General features: G+C 42.9%; 1 non-coding gene across 1 annotated transcript; it reads left to right on the forward strand.

Moving 5' to 3' along the window:
• Positions 1–3,834: 3,834 nt before the first annotated feature.
• Positions 3,835–3,942, forward strand: LOC113269548 (U6 spliceosomal RNA). Its single transcript, XR_003321476.1, has one exon. It is a non-coding gene; the product is annotated as a U6 spliceosomal RNA (small nuclear RNA).
• The last annotated feature ends 12,589 nt before the right edge of the window (positions 3,943–16,531 follow it).

A 16,531-nucleotide genomic window follows, 5' to 3' on the forward strand; every position in this document is an offset into this window, starting at 1 on the left:
TCAGGGAGGGAGGGAACACAATGGGAAGAACATCAATTATATATGTAACCGCATATTCTTAAGCCGGAGAGCAGATACACAGGTGTTGATAATAATATTCCTATACTGTTTCATATGTTGACATATTTTATTTAAAAAAAAAAATCCCTGTAGGGGAACTTGCCAAAGTCTCAACAGTGGTTCTTTGGGAGAATGGGATTGTTGCAATTGTTATTATCTTCTTTTCACTTCTGGTATTTCCCAAATGTCCTACATGGAGCAGATATGGAAAAAATAACTAAATCCCTTAAGATAAACTCTTCCTGCTATGACCATAGTTTCAGTCTTCAGTGGAAACTAAACACAACTGTTTGAGTCACCTCATCCTCAAACCCTTTCTCTCATCAGTTCACAGCCTCCATAAGCCAGCAGCCCTTCCACATTCTTCCTCCCCACCCTGCAGCCCATGCCTCTCCAAGGCAAGGCTTCCAGCCCTCTTAGTTTCTCGGGTCCAGTAATGCTCTAGGTAGAGAGGAAAGATTATTAGGTTTATAATAAGAAACGGGCTTGAGACGTTACTGGTTTGGGCACTTGACCACTCTTAGTTTTCCTATTTGTGAAAGGACCCACGATTTTTGTGAGGACCCAGTGAGATAATACATATAAAGCATTAAGCATTAACTAAGAGTACCCGGAATATAGGAAGTATTTAATAAATTCATTTTCATCATCGATGACTGCCTACCATTTCCTCTAGGAAGCCTTCTTGACTTGACGAAAGAAACATTTCAATTCGAATAGGGCACCAAGCTGGCCTTTTCCTCCTGGCAAAAAATCTGGATCCCAGTCTCAACTCTGTCAGTAGCTATGTGACATTGGGCAAGTTCCTCCCCTTCCTGATGCCTTAGTTTCCTCATCTGCAAAACGGTAGGCTTAGACTTCCTGTTCCAATAGTCGATGACCAGGGCGACCATATAAACCAGAATGTTTCTGAGAGCGAAAAGGGCACTATGAATAATCATTTCAGGATGACAGCTTTAAGGCAGAACAATCCCTGGCACACTGGGAAGTCTGGTCACTCCACCCTTAACAGATCCACTATCTCCTTGCCCACCAGTATGGTACGCAAAATAATGCTCCCCCTCCCAAAGATGGCCGCTTCCCAAGCTCCGGGAACCTGAGGATATGTTAGACCACAGGGCAAAAGGAATTAAGGTTGTAGATCAACTGACCTTGAGATGGGTCATCTGGACGATCTGGGTGAGCCCAATGTAATCACCAGGATTCTAATAAATTAAAGAGGGAAATAAAAGAGGGAGTGCCAGAGCGGCACAATGTAAGAAAGGCTCGACCAGCCATTGCTAGCTTTGAAGATGGAGCCAAGGAACGCGGGCAGCCTCGAAGTACTACAAAAGTAAGAAAATGGACTTTTCCCTAGAGCCTCCAGAAAGGGATGCAGACCTGCTGATGCCTTGATTTTAGCCCAGTGAGACCCATTTTGAACTTCTGACATCCAGAACTGTGAGACAGTAAATGCGTTGTTCTCAGCCGCTAAGTTTGTGGTGATTTGCAACAGGAAACTGATACACCTCGTATGGCTCAGGGGGTCCCTTTGGCTGCCTGTCCTTGGAGCATAAGAGAACTACTCTAAGCACCAGGAGAGCTGGATTCTAGTCCCTGCTCTGTTATTAACTCAGCCTGCACCCTTGAACAGGCCAGGTAACTCCTCTTGGGCCTCAGTTTTCTCCGTAAAGTGGGGGATCACAACCCCTGCGTCATCTATCTTTGTGGTGGAGGGGAGAGGGGGGAGGGTGTTCCACATTCAGTGACTTCTTCGATGCTCAGCTCTGTGCTGTGGGCTGCAGTACTAAGATGAACCAGACCTAGTCCCAACCCCATCCCTGCTCCTGAGATGGGTAAAGAGACAGATGTGTAAGCAGGTAACTGAAGTGTAAAGTGATGAACATTAATTAAGAACACTGTGATAAAGAGAGATTATCATGAGTGTACACTGAGAAATATACAGGCCTACCTGCCGGGAGTGGGGGTGGGAGGACGGTCAGGGCAGGCTTCCTAGAAAAGGGGATGCCGGAGCTGGGTCTTAAAGAATGAGGAGGAGAAGCCAGGCAAAGCAGACAAAAGATAGGGGAAAAAGAAGGAAGAACAATCTGGACAGAGAAAACAGCAGAGAAGGAAGCCCGCAGAGATGTGAATCAGCACGACACAGGGGACAGGTACAGGCAGCTTGGTGGCGTTGGCCTGGAAAGCCTGAGCGTAAATGGGATGCTATGAGGGAGGATTAAGTGGAATGACGGGTGAAGGCACGACGTGAGCACAAGCTTGCATTATCAGTCTGTGTGGCCCCCAGGCCGGTGCTGGCTCAGGAGACGATCTGTAACGTACAATTCCTCTTGACCTGGCTTAAGTGATCTCTCTGGTTGTCTCATCCTCCCATTCGCCCCAGACATGGGCCAAAGGCCTGGCAGCTGCCCCAGCCTACTTGGGGGGGGGGGGGCGTGCAAAATTACAGCCACTGAAAGAGGCCGGCTTGACCTCAGGAGCTGGGTTTCATCATTCTGAAATCATGCTCCGGGCCTTAGTCAGAGGCAAAGAGGTGGGGAGGAGAGGGTGGGAAAGCAGAGCGGGTGGCAGCAGGTTTGGGCGAGGTGCCGGGGCTGCAGGAGAAAGCAGCTGGAACAGCAGGGGGTGAGACTCCAGCTTGGATTGTATCCGCCATGCTGTGTGACCTCAGGCCAGATCCTTGCCCATGCTGGGTCCTCTGGGCAGGATGGGTCCTTGGTGCTGCTCCCAAGGCCTGTCCCCGTTGGAGCCTCCCTGTGGAGGCAAGAAGCTGGGGGCTCTGCTGGTCATCCCTGGGGATGTGGCTCTTTGTGGATGAGGAGGAGCCTGTGCCAGGCCTGTCGGGGTTCGGGGCAGGGCTCCGGCAGTCAGCTGCTCAAGAGCACCCGCATTTCCAGTCATGTCTTTGTGAAACACAGAGCGCTAACGGGCTTCCATCAGGGCCAACCCTGTAGAGAGGTCTCCCGGCTTCGGGTTTCCTAGCTCACACCACCCAGATGTGCTTCTCGTTCGCGTTCTGCATCCTTGTCCGGTTCTCTAGGCAGTAGACCCTGGGCAAGGCTGCGTCTCTGAATTTGCCAGGGCTTCCACGACTAAGCACGACAGACTGAACAGTTCAAACAACAGAAACGTGTTTTCTCACAATTGGGGCTAGAAGTCCAAGATCAAAGGGTTGGCAGGGTTGGTTTCTTTCGAAGCATCTCCTTGGCTTGTACGTGGCCACCTTCTGGCTATGGCTTCACACGCTCGTGCTCTCTCTGTGTCTGTGCCTTAATCTCCTCGTATAAGAACCCAGTCATATTGGATTAGGCCCACCCCATGATTTCATTTAACTCAATCACCTCTTTAAAGATCCGATCTCCAAATACAATCACATACTGAGGTACTGAGGGGTAGGACTTCAACATACGAATTTTGAGAGGGACACCACTTAGCCCCTAACACTGGGCTTTGGAATTGCTAGTGGAACTTTTCTAAATACAGATGTCTGGGCCCGTGTCCAGAGCTCCTGAGTGTAAACTCCATGAAGGAGGGCCAGGGGCTTTGCCCCGTGCTGTATGCCGACTGCCTAGAACTGTGGCTGGCACGCGGTAAATGCGCAAAGATATCTGTGGAATGAAAGGATGATTTAATAAGCTGGGGACGGGGCCCACGTGTTCGTCACGTACAAAGTTCCATAGTTGATTCTGATCCATCTGGGGGCGAAAGCCCGTGAGAGATAATTGGGTTTCATCTTTCCTGCTGCTGAATGGGAAGCCGAAGGTTCAGTCAGGAGTGATCACTTTGGCAGCACATATACTAAGATCGGAACGATACAGAGAACATTAGCGTGGCCCCTGCCCGAGGAGGACATGCTAACGTTCAGTAAGGAAAAGAAATACCAGGCCCGGCACTCCACAAAGAATGTGGGCTCGTTGGGTCTGTCCCAGCCCTTCTCCAGGACGCCACATGAGGGAAAGGGGAAGATTGGACCTGATACTGCCTTTTGAACCTCTTTATCTAGCTATTCGTCTGTATTCTTTATAATATCCTTTATAATCAACTGGCCAACAGAAATGTTCCTTTGAGTTCTGTGACCTGCTCTACCAAATTACTTGAACACAAGGAAGAGGTTGTGGGAACCTCCAGTTTAGAACCAATCGGTCAGGAGCACAGGTGGAGGCAGTCTTGTGGGACGGAGCCCTTAACCCATGGGATCTGATGCTCTGTCCAGATAGGCAGCGTCAGAATTGACTTCGTGGCTTGGTGGCGTTGGAAATACACATTGGACCTGCCTTCCGCACCCTTCGCATACGGCCCCTGCCAACCCCCAGCCTCACCCACACTCACCCCTGCCCAGCCTATGGTTTAAGCCACATGAAATCCAGCACCGTTCTCTTACGCTGCCATGCCGCTTAGCTTCTCATCTTAATGTGGGCTTCCCAGAATGCCTTTCCCCACCTTTTTGTCTAGGAAATGTCTCCTTGAGCTGCACTGGAGCTCGAGCCCTTCTCTGACTGTCCAGGCTGGGGGTAGAGGGGGCATTTCCTAGGCTTCTAGAGTCCTCCATGCTGCCCTCATATCCTATGCTGATCTCCCTGGTGGCGAATGCCCTTTCTGGTGCCACCTCCACAGACTGGGAGCACCTGAGTGCAGGGCTGAGTTGGTAAGTAGTATCTGTGTCCTGATGCCTTGCACAAGGCAGGGCTCTGAGTTCAAGTTCTCGGCAAGGATTCAGGGCTTGAAGCGTGAATGCTGAGGAGAACACATGCTCTAGAGGTAGCCAAAGAAGGGGTACAAGAAGCTCCAAAACAGGGTCTCAGTGCCCATACATAACTATTAGTAGCTGAACTGGACCCCCCCCCCCCTTGCCCCAGCCCCACTGCCCAGGGAGCATCTCTGAGCAGTGAGTGAGCTCTTTGAGCTGGCCAGTGCAGAGCAGAGGCAGGGAAGCAGACTCAGCCTCAGGTGGGGACCTTGGGCCTATAGGGCTGGCCAGGAAGTTCAGAGAGGTGAGAGGGCAGTGGCCCCAAGAAGAAGAGACTGGAAAAAACCAGTAATGGGAAAAGAAGGAGAGGAGGGGGGAGGCGGACAGCTGGGAGGCCAGAGACTTGATTTCTGTTCTCAGCACTGTTGTTCAGCCTCAGAGAATCTCTCCTGATCTGACCTTTCAGCAAGTTCCTGCCTCTCTGGGTCTCAGGTCCTTCAACTGAAAACAGGGGCAGGCAGGCTGGACTAGATGGTCATTAATGTCCTCTCTAGCCCTGGCCAAGAAGATCTGAGAAAAGTGTGGCTGCCTTAAAGGTACTATCTGAGAGGACTGTCTCTAGGCTGGCACATGAACTTCGGGGGCTCACCTCTAGCCAGGCACGGGGGAACGTGTCTCTGGGCCTGAAAAGAACTGGAAGCAGCCTCCCCATGCCTCCTGCGCTGGACTTGGCCTGCAGTTCTGGCAGGCCCAATGCGGCCCTGAGCTCTAATGAGGCTGGCCACCTGGGGAGCCATAGAAACTCAGCCTGGCCTATTTAGTGGTGAAGCCATGGTCCCTTCTCTGCCTAACCCTGAGGTGCTGCTCCTGAATGTGGCCTGGGGGCTGGCAGCACCCTTCATGGGCCACCTGGGACTCTAAGGAGTACATCTGGTTGGGCGGGGACTGAAGGAAGCTCCAAGCCACAGGGGCCCAGGGCCCAGGTCTCGGGCCATGTGGACAACCTTTGTTGGCCCCACACCCCCTGGGTCCCGCCCCGCCAGGACAGGGCCTGCTGTCCTGGGCCCTTGCCTGCAACCATTCCCTGAGCCGTGATTTCTGATTCAATTGGTGAAGACAGGCCTCCTGGGATGAGCCAGTTGGCCCCTCTCTGTTATTTGCTTCTCAAAGTTGGAAAAACTACGTTGTGCACCTGGCAGTACTTGCTGCTGCTGGTTTTTCTTTCCTTTTTTCTTTTTTTAAGAAACAGAAAGTAACCCCTGTACTTACTGCAACCAAATCCATTTTATTGGCCTTCTGCAGCTCCCACTGCAATAGTAATAACCCCTTACATTTGATGAGTCTTTTACGGTTTACAAAGCACTTTCTTATGCATTCTCTCTTTTGGTCCATGCAACAGTTTTGGGAAAGAGGGCCGGGATTATTGTCCCTGATTACAGGTGAAGGAAGAGCCTCAGGAAGATAAGCTGCCGAAGGTCACACAGCAGCATGGAGCTAAAGCAAAGAACCTGGGTCCTCTGACTCAAGTCCTCGGTTCTTTCCCCAGCACCACACACCCTTCATGCCACCTGAATGCCCAGGGTCTCAGACACCCTCTTCCAGAAACAAGGGCAGAAGGCTCAGCTGGCCCCACCCTGCTCTTATTTCTGAATTTCTTCCCTTGTGAACTTAACCATCACCCCCCTCCTTCAACCCATCGCCTCTAAGCCAATGACTCTCACATCTGTGCTCTCCCCTGGGACCTGAGAGCTTCAGATCCTACCCTGCCTCTCCAGGTCTCTTTTATGTTCCCACCTGCCCCTCACTCACCCAGCTTAAAACCTCAGCTTTACTGTAGCTTCATGTCTCTTTCACCTTCTAAATCCAGTTGGCACGGGTATTTTACTTAATTAGTAATTCATTTATGCATCCAGGAAGTACTAATATATGCTATACCTTTACAGTCTATTCTGCAACCCATTGTTATGTTTAGTCTTGTGTGTCTGGCTTCTATCCCTTAGTATAATATTTTTAGGTTTCATCCATGTTGTAGCATGTATCAGTACTTTGTCCTTTTTTATGGCTGAATAATAGTTCATTGTACAGATATACCACTTTTTTTTCCCTAAGATTTTATTTATTTATTTGACAGACAGAGAGAGAGAGAGCCAGCGAGAGAGGGAACACAGGCAGGGGGAGTGGGAGAGGAAGAAGCAGACTCTTAGCGGAGAAGCCTGATGCGGGGCTCGATCCCAGGACTCTGGGATCACGCCTTGAGCCGAAGGCAGACGCTTAACGACTGAGCCACCAGGCACCCTGATGTATCACTTTTATTTAACTGTTCATCACTCGAGGGATACTTGAGTTGTTTCTACTTTTTGGCTATTATGAATAATGCTGCTATGAACATTTGTGTACATGTTTTTATGTGGATGAATGCTTTATTTCCTTGGGGTATATACCTAGGAGTAGAATTTCTGGGTCGTATGGTAACTATAAACTGCCAAACAGCCTTCCCAATGGCTGCGCCATTTTACATTCCCACCAGCAAGCCATGAGGGTCCAAATTTACCCATGTCCTCACTGATACTTGCTATTGTCTATCTTCTTTATTATAGGCATTCCACTGGGCATAAAGTAGTTTCTCATTGTAATTTTCATTTGCATTTCTCTAATGACTAATGATGCTGAACATTTTTTCATTTGTTTCTTGGACATTTGTACGTTTTCTCTGGAGAAGTGTCTATTCAGATCCTTTGCCTGTTTTTCAGTGGGATTATTGTCTTTTTACTGTTGAGCTGTAATACTTCTTTATGTATTCTGGATACAATTCCCTTATCAGAGAAATGATTTGCAAATACTTTCTCCCATTTGGTGGGAGGCCTTTTCATTTCCTAAGGGTGTCCTTTAAAGTCCAATTTACCTACCTTTTCTTTTGTCACTTATGCTTTTGGTGTTTAAGAAGGCCTGGTCTAACCCACCGTCACAAAGATTTACTCCTATCTTCCTTAAAGAGTTTTATAGCTTTAGTCATTACATTTAGGTCTATGGTCCATTTTGAGTTAAACGTTCTTATTAAAAATTTTTTTTGATTGTGGTAAAACATCCATAACATAAAATGTACCATCCTAACCATTTAAAGTGTACAGTTCAGTAGTGTTAAGTACATTCATGTTGTGCAACCAATCTCCAGACCTTTTCACCTTGTGAAACGGAAACTCTACTCACTAAAGAATTCCCCTTTCCCCCTACCTCTAGCCCCTGTTGAGTTAATTTTTATGTATGATGTAAGAAAGAGGCCTATGTTTACTCTTTTGCATGTGGGTATCTAATTGTTCCAGCACCATTTTTTGAAAAGATTATTCTTTTCCCAGGAATTGTCTTGGCACCCTTGCCAAACATCATTTGACCATAACTGTAAGGGTTTATTTCTGAACTATCAATTCTGTTCCACTGATCTATATGTCTATCCTTATGCCAGTATCAGACTGTCCTAATTACTGTATCTTTGAGTAAATTTTTTTAAAAGATTTATTTATTTGGGGGAGGGAGCACATGCACGTGGGGGTGGGGGAGGGGCAGAGGTAGAAGGGGAGAGAGAATCTCAAGCAGACTCGCTGATGAGTTCGGAGCTTGACACAGGGCTGGATCCCATAACCCTGAAATCATGACCTGAGGTGAAATCAAGAGTTGGACACTCAACCGAGTCACTCAGGCGCCCCTCTTTGTAGTAAATTTTTAAATCAAGAAATATAAATCCTCTCATTTTGTTCTTCCTTTCAAGATTGTTTGACAATTTTTGGTCTCTTGCATTTCTATATGAATTTCAAGATTAGCTTGTCAATTTCAGCCCCCCCCCAAAAGCCAACTTGGATTTTTTTAATATAAATTTTCTTTTAAGATTTTTTATTTATTTATTTGAGAGAGAGAGAGAGAGAGAAGGGGGGAGCACAAGCAGGGGGACCAACAGAGGGAGAGGGAGAAGCAGGCTTCCCACCAAGCAGGGAGTCCCACAAGGGCTCGATCCCAGGACCCTGGGATCATGACCTGAGCTGACGCCACCCAGGTGCCCCACCAGCTTGGATTTTGACAGACTTTGCATTAAATCTGTAGATCAATGTAGGGAGTATTGCATCTTAACAAAAATTTTTGATTCATGAACATGGAACATCTATTTATTTAGGTCTTCTTTCTTTCAATAATATTTTGTGAGTTTCAGAATATAAGTTTTGCACATCTTTTGTTCAATTTATTCCTGTTCTTTGTGATACTATTCCAAATGAAATTTCTAATTTCATTTTTTAAAAAGATTTTATTTATTTGAGAGAGATAGAGCATAAGCAGGGTGGAGGGGCAGAGGGAGAAGCAGACTCCCTGCTGAGCAGGGAGCCCAATGTAGGGCTTGATCCCAGGACCCTGGAATCATGACCTGATCTGAAGGCAGGCAGTTAACCGACTGAGCCACCCAGGCGTCCCTAATTTCATTTTTAGGTTGTTCATTGCTAATCTGTAGAACATAATTGGTTATTGTATATCGATCTTTATCCTGAAATCCTGTTGAACTTGTTTATTAAGTCTAATAGTTTTTTAGTGGGTTCCTTAGGATTTTCTACATAGGAGATCATGTCATATGAATATAGAGCTCGTTTTACTTCTTCCTTTACTTGGGCCTCTTTTATTGCTTTTTCTTGCCTAATTGCCTTAGTTAGAACTTCCAGTACAATGTTAAATAGAAGTGGTAAGAGTACGACATCCTTGTCTTATTCTTGACTGTATAGGAAAAGCTTTCAGTATTTCACCATTAAGTGTGATGTTAGCTGTGGGTTTTCATAGGTACCTTTTATCAAGTTGAGGAAATTCCCTTCTATTCTTTAAGTTTTTTAAGTCAAGAAAACAGTGCTGGACTTTTGTCAAATGCTTTTTCTGACTCTACTGAGATGACCATGTGGTATATGTCTCTTATTGATAAGGGATGTTATATTAATTGATTTTCAGATGTTAAAACAATCTTACATTCCTAGGCTAAATCTCACTTGGTCGGAGTGAATAATCCTTTTTTATATGTTGCTGGATTCAGTTTGGCAATATTTTGTTGAGGGTTTCTGCATCTGTATTCACGAGAGATATTTGTAGTTTGTGATGTCTTTGGTTTCTAGTATCAGAGTAACAATGACTTCATAGAATGAGTTGAGAAGTGTTTTCTCCTCCTTTTTGAAAGAGTTTGTGAAGAATTGGTATTAAATCTTCTTTAAAGGCTTGGTAGAGTTCATTCCTTTTTATTGCTGAATTGTATTCTATTATATATATTCTATTATATTTGTTTATCCATTACCCGTTGATAGATATTTGGGTTGTTTCCAGTTTTGAAATAAAGGTGCTATGGACATTAGTGTATAAATCTTTCTATGGACATATGTTTTCATTTTCTTGGGTAAATATTTACAAGTGGAATTGCTGGGTCATTTGGTAGGTGCATGTTAACTTTATGAGAAAGTTCCAGACTAATTTTCAAAGTGGTTGCGTCACTACACTTTACATTCCCACCAGCAATGTATTTTTGCTTACTCCACTATCCTTACCACATTAGACGTGACCTTTTTGATTTTAGCCATTCTAGTGGGTATGTGGTGATATCTCAATATTTTAATTTACATTTTGCTGATCAATAATGATATTAAACACATGTTCATATCTTTTGCCCATTTTTTAAAATTGCATTTTAATTGGGTCTTCTTACTATTGAGCTGTAGGTGTTATTTACATATTCTAGGCAGAAGTCCTTTGTCAAACATACAGGCATAGATAAAGATATTTACTTTCCTACTCATTTTCTTAACGGTGTCTTTTGAGAAGCCTTGAAGCTTTAAACTTTAAGTTTTGGTAAGTTCCATTTTATTGATTTTTCTTTTATGGTTATTGCCTTCTGGGTTCTATCTAAAAAATCTTTGCCTTTCCAAAGACCATGAAAATAATCTTCTAGAGAAAATTTTCAGAGCCAATTTTTTTAGCACTGTGTGCTGAATACACTTTTCTTTCCACATTGAATTGCTTTTACTTTTTGGATGAAATCAATTAAACACTATTTCTAGATTTACCATTCTGTCCCATTGATCTATCTTTCCTTTCTTTATGCCAGTACCACAAGGTCTTAATTACTGTAGCATTTTTGTAAGCCTAGAAATCAGGTAATGTAAATTCTTCAGCTCTGTTTTATTTCAAGACTGCTTATTCTAGATCTTTTATATTTCCATATAAAATTTTTAAAAGATTTTATTTTTTTATTTGACAGAGAGAGAGAGCACAAACAGATGGAGTGGAAGAGGGAGAAGTAGACTCCCCACTGAGCAGGGAGCCCGCCATGGGGCTTGATACCAGTACCCTGGGATCACGACCTGAGCCAAAGGCAGTTGCTTAACCAACTGAGCCACCCAGGCTCCCTATTTCCATATAAATTTTAGAACCAACTTGTCAGTTTCAAAAAAAAGTATGACTAGAAATTTGGTATTGCTTTGAATCTATTGACCAATTTGAGGAAAACTGGCAAGTTAACAATATTGTGTTCTCCCAACCCATGAGCATGGTATATTTTCCCATTAATTTTGAGTTTCTTTAATTTCTCTCTTCAGTATTTTGTAGTTTTTAGTGTAAAGGTCCTACACATATTTTGTTATATTTATCCCTAAATACTTTATGTTTTCAATGCTATTATAAATGGTATTTTTTTTAATTTTCTAATTGTTTATGGCTAGTATACATAAATGCAATGGATTCTTATATGTTGACCTGATATTCTATCACTTTACTAAATTCACATATTGCCTCAAGTCGGTTCCTTTTGGGGGGTAGATTTCTTAAATTTTTCTATTTATTTGATCATGCTCTTCGAAAATAAAAGTTTACTTCTTTTTTATTTTAATGTCTTTTAGTTACTTTTCTTGTCTTACTACATTGGCTAGAACCACCAAGAATATAATATTGAGTGAACTGATGATAGCAGATATCAATGCCTTGCCCCTAAACTTAGTGGGAAAGTGTTTAATATTTATAAATTATCATAAAGTATCATTTAGCCATATTATTTTTATAGATCCAGCTTTACAGATTGAGGATGTTTTGTTCTATTCCTAGTTTGGGGGAAGTTTTGTTTTGTTTTGTTTTTTTTATCAAGAATAGGCGTTAAGCGGTGCCCGGTGACTCAGGTCGAAGAGTCTTGATCTTGGGGTTGTGAGTTTGAGCCCCACATTGGGTGTAGGAATTAATTAAACTTTTTAAGAAAAGAATAGGTATTAAATTTTATAAAAATACAATGGTTATCTTCCATGTGCACTTAAAAAGTACAAGCATTCTGCAGTTATTGAGTGTTCTGTTCTGCAATGGCAGTCAAGTTAAATTGGTTAAGGTCTTGCAAGTCTTGTATATTATTGCTTTGAGTGCTTTTTCCCCCCAAATATGGGTCATAGTTTCCCATTTCTTTGCATATCTCATTTTTTGGTTTTGTTAGATAATATGTTCCAGCAATTCTGAAATCTGATATTTCCTCCCTACAGGCTATCATCACTTTTGGTTGCTTACTAACTTGCCTGGACTAGATCTGTGGAACCTGCAGTGTGCAGTCACTGGTCTTTCTTATACATCTTTTTTTTCTTTAATTCCTGTCTTTATGTTTACATCTTGCTTCCTTGCCTCTGTATCTGCATTGCTAAGTAGTCAGCCAATGACTGGTCAGAGGATGTGCACAAATACATTGAGCCCGTAAGACTTACACCTTCTTCAATGGCTCTGTGATAAATCTAATGTGTGTGTTAGAGTACATTCAAAACTCAGGCAGTTTACAAGTCTGCGACAGCTTTTACTTTCTGTTGGGCACTACTGCATTCCTTTGTCTGCGTGGCCTCAAGTTCTACCAGGAATATGTGGATAGCCAGAGCACTCTGCTCTCCTGCTCAGTATTGTCAGAATTATGTGGGAACTTATCAAGACCCACTATGACTATATCATGCCTTGTATAACCTACTGAATGTCTGTTCTCTTTCTTGCCCCAACCAGGACCTCAATCTCAAGCTAGCTGAGTTGTTGGCCTTCCTTTTTTTTGTTTTGTTCTGTCACTGAGATTGCTACTGTTTCTTTCAATGCCCCAGGCATGGGATTTTTCAAATCAAGGGAGCACCTCCCAAAGCAAAGATGCAGTTTTCCATGACTTGCTTTTCTATGCAGAACAATTACGGTGGTAGCTGAGCTAGGGTGGCAGTGTAGGGAAAAAGGGTTTGGAGCAGCCACAGGCTAAGACATCACAGACTGCCACTGTTCTTACCAAAGGTTCAGTAGTTTTCCATAAATAAATGCTTCTCAATGTGTTGTAAGCCTTTGAGCACTTTTGTTTTTGACAATTTTGTACAGTTTTAATGTTTTGGGTTTTTGAGTTCTGGTATTTTTTAAAAGAGGATTTCTTGAGCTCCTAACTCTGTCGTTCCAGAAGTCCTGCCCCCACCATTCTATATCCATCTAAATTGTGGATTCATCTACTTCTTTTTTCAGTTGTTAGTTTTTAATTTATGTATGAATAAAGCTGCCCTGAACATCCAGGAACAGGTTTTTGTGTAGACATAAGATTTTTGTGTGTACATAAGTTTTCACCTCATTTGGGTAAATATCAAAGAGCACAATTGCTGGATCATATGGTAAGACCGCTTAGCTTTGTAAGAAACTGCCTATTTCCCAAAGTGACTATACCATTGTGCACTCGCATCAGCAGTGAATGGAAGTTCCTAATGCTCCACAACCTCCTCAGCATTTGGTGGTGTCAGTGTTTTGGATTTTGGCCTTTCTTACAGGTGTGTAGTGGTATCTCATTGTTATTTTAATCTGTAATTCCCTAATGACAAATGATGCAGAATACCTTTTCATATGCGTATTTGTCATGTGTATTATCTTCTTTGGTAGATGTCTGTTTAAGTGTTTTGCCCATTTTTAAAAATTGGGTTGTTTGTTTTCTTGGTGAGTTTTATGAGTTCTTCATATATTTTGAATTACAGTCTTACATCAGATTTATCTGTTGCAAATATCTTCTGAGTCTGTGACTTGTTTTCTCCATTCTCCTAAGAGTATCTTTCACAGAGCAAAAGCTTTCAATTTTAATGAAGTCTATCTTATTAATGCTTTCTTTCATTGATTGTATTTTTGATGTTCTGATGTTAAAAAGTAATCACCATACCCAAGGTCATCTAGGTTTTCTCCTATGTTATCTTCTAGGAGTTTTATAGTTTTATGTTTTATATTTAGGTCTACGATCCATCTTGAGTTAATTTTTGTGAAGGGTAAAAGGTCTGTGTCTAGATTCTTTTCTCCTATGTGAATGTCCAGTTGTTCCATCACCATTTGTTGAAAAGACTCTCTCTGCTCCATTGTATTGCACGTGCTCTTTTGTCGATAATCAATTGACTATATTTATATGGGTCTACTTTGGGGCTCTCTATGCTGTTCCATTGATCTATTCTTTCACTAACATCACACTACCTTGATTACTAGCTTTATAGTAAGTCTTCAAGCCAGGTAGTGACTTTGAACTTCGTTCTCCTCCTTCAATATTGTGTTAACTATTCTGGAGATCTTCTCCCTCTCCATATAAACTTTAGAATTGGTTTGTCCATGTTCACAAAATAACTTGCTGGGATTGTGATTGTGATTGCAGATCAAGCAGTGAATCTTTTAGAAAGATGTATTAGAGCGAGAGAGCACGTGTGAGTGTGGGGATGCACAGAGGGAGAGAAAGACAAGCAGATTCCCTACTGAGTGGGGATCCCAATGTGGGGCTCCATCCCAGGACCCTGAGATCATGACCTGAGCTGAAATCAAGAGTCAGAGGCTTAACTGACTGAGCCACCCAGGTGCCCCAAGCAGTGAATTTTTAAAAAATTATTATATTTTTCAGTTCTATAATTTCTATTTGATTCTTTTTTGATAATTTTTTGTTCCCTGTTGAGATTCCTTATTTTCCCTCATTATGTTTATACTTTTCTCTAATGCCTTGAACATGTTTGTAACTAATTTAAGCTCATTGTCTGTTAATTCCAAACACTGATGTCACTTATGGATCTGTTTCTACTAAATTATTTTTCTGATTATGAGTCACATTTTTCTGCTTCTTTGCATGTCTATTAATACTTTATTTTGTGCTGGACACTATGGATGCTACATGGTTGGGTGTGGATTTTGCTGTCTTCCTTAATGGGGTGTTGAGTTTTGCTCTGGCAGGCAGATAATTTAGTTGTGGATGAACTTGATCCCTTTGAGGCCAGTTTTAAAGCTTGTTAGGGTATATACCTAGAGTAGCCTTTCCTCTAGGGCTAGATGAGCCTTACCCTTAAGGCTTGGAATTTCTGAGAGCTCTGCTGGATGCCTGGAGTACTCAATGAGATCTCCATATTCTGGCTAGTTGTAACTCAAATATACCTCAGTTCTCTGCATGCAGTGGTAGTTGTTAGCTCACAATTCTCCGGTAGTTGTTCTCTGCTTGAATTTTATGGAGTATCTACCTATCCACGTGTAAGGGACACCTACGCATATTTCTGGAGCCCCTTTTCTATACCAGCTTCATTCTCTCTGAAACCCTGACCTGCAAATTTCAGCTGCCTCACTAATCCTGAACTCTGATTCGTTTCCTCATCCTAGCAAATCCCTGCATCAGGATCTAGAAAATGCCTCCAAACTGGGTGATAATGAGGCACATCACATTTGTTTTATTTCTATTAGGGATCCTATTCCTACTGTCTGTTGTCCAACATCTGAAAACAATTATTTCATATGTGGTATCCAATTTTACAGGTGTTTGTGGCAGAAGAGCTAATATAGTATCAGTTACACTGCATGACCTTCTATCATTTTTTAACTGTGTGATCTTGGGCAAGTCACTTAACCTCTTAGCCTCAGTTTTTTCATGTCAAATCGGGCTAATAATAGCTACTTCAGAATGTTACTAAGATGCAAAGAAATAATACGTATGAATTCCTGACAGTGCCTGCACTTTTGCAAAAGCTCCACAAATGATTGCTGTATATTACTGTGGTTAGGGTGTAATGTGTTAAAATCTGCATTGGGCAGATATGACTGAAAAGGCTAGCAGGGAAGCAACACAGACAGGTGAAGACTCATACCTGAAGCCACAAGGTCTCACCGTCACACACAGCAGAAAATTCAGCAGCAGTGGCATAGCCTGTAGGCTTTGGATTGTCCTAACCAGCTACCGACATGCCTGGCTCAAGGATGGTGTTCTTGGAGCCAAGGACCAGGTGAAGGCATTGTCCACAACAAATGAAAGTGAGAGCATCAAGTAGTAGGGAGGCAGTGGGATCTAGTGCAAAGAATACACAGGCTTTGGAGTCAGGCCTTGATTTCAATCCCAGATACGCTATCTGACTTTAGGTAGGCCACATAATCTCATCTATAGAATAGGGGATAATATATACCTTGCAGGGTTGTTCTGAAAATGAGAGGTATTATATGCAAAGTCTCTAGCATATAGCTGACATGTAATAACTAACTACTATTAGCTCTAGTATCTGACTATATCACTTCCTTGCATAATAACTTTCCTTGGTTTCTTCTTTCTCTTAAAAAAAAAAAAATCCAAATTCCCTAATAGGCCTTAGAAGACCCTCCTTGGCTTGACTTCTTTCACTTCCTCAGCCTTGAATCTTGATACTCTATGCTCCCTTGACGTTACTTCAGCCACACCAAACTACTTTCTTTATCCAGGCCTTTACATTGCCTTTTTCTCTGTATGAAACATTATTCCCATCCTCTCCTTGG

Source organism: Ursus arctos, unplaced genomic scaffold, assembly GCF_023065955.2.
Source record: "Ursus arctos isolate Adak ecotype North America unplaced genomic scaffold, UrsArc2.0 scaffold_22, whole genome shotgun sequence".
NCBI lineage: Eukaryota > Metazoa > Chordata > Mammalia > Carnivora > Ursidae > Ursus > Ursus arctos.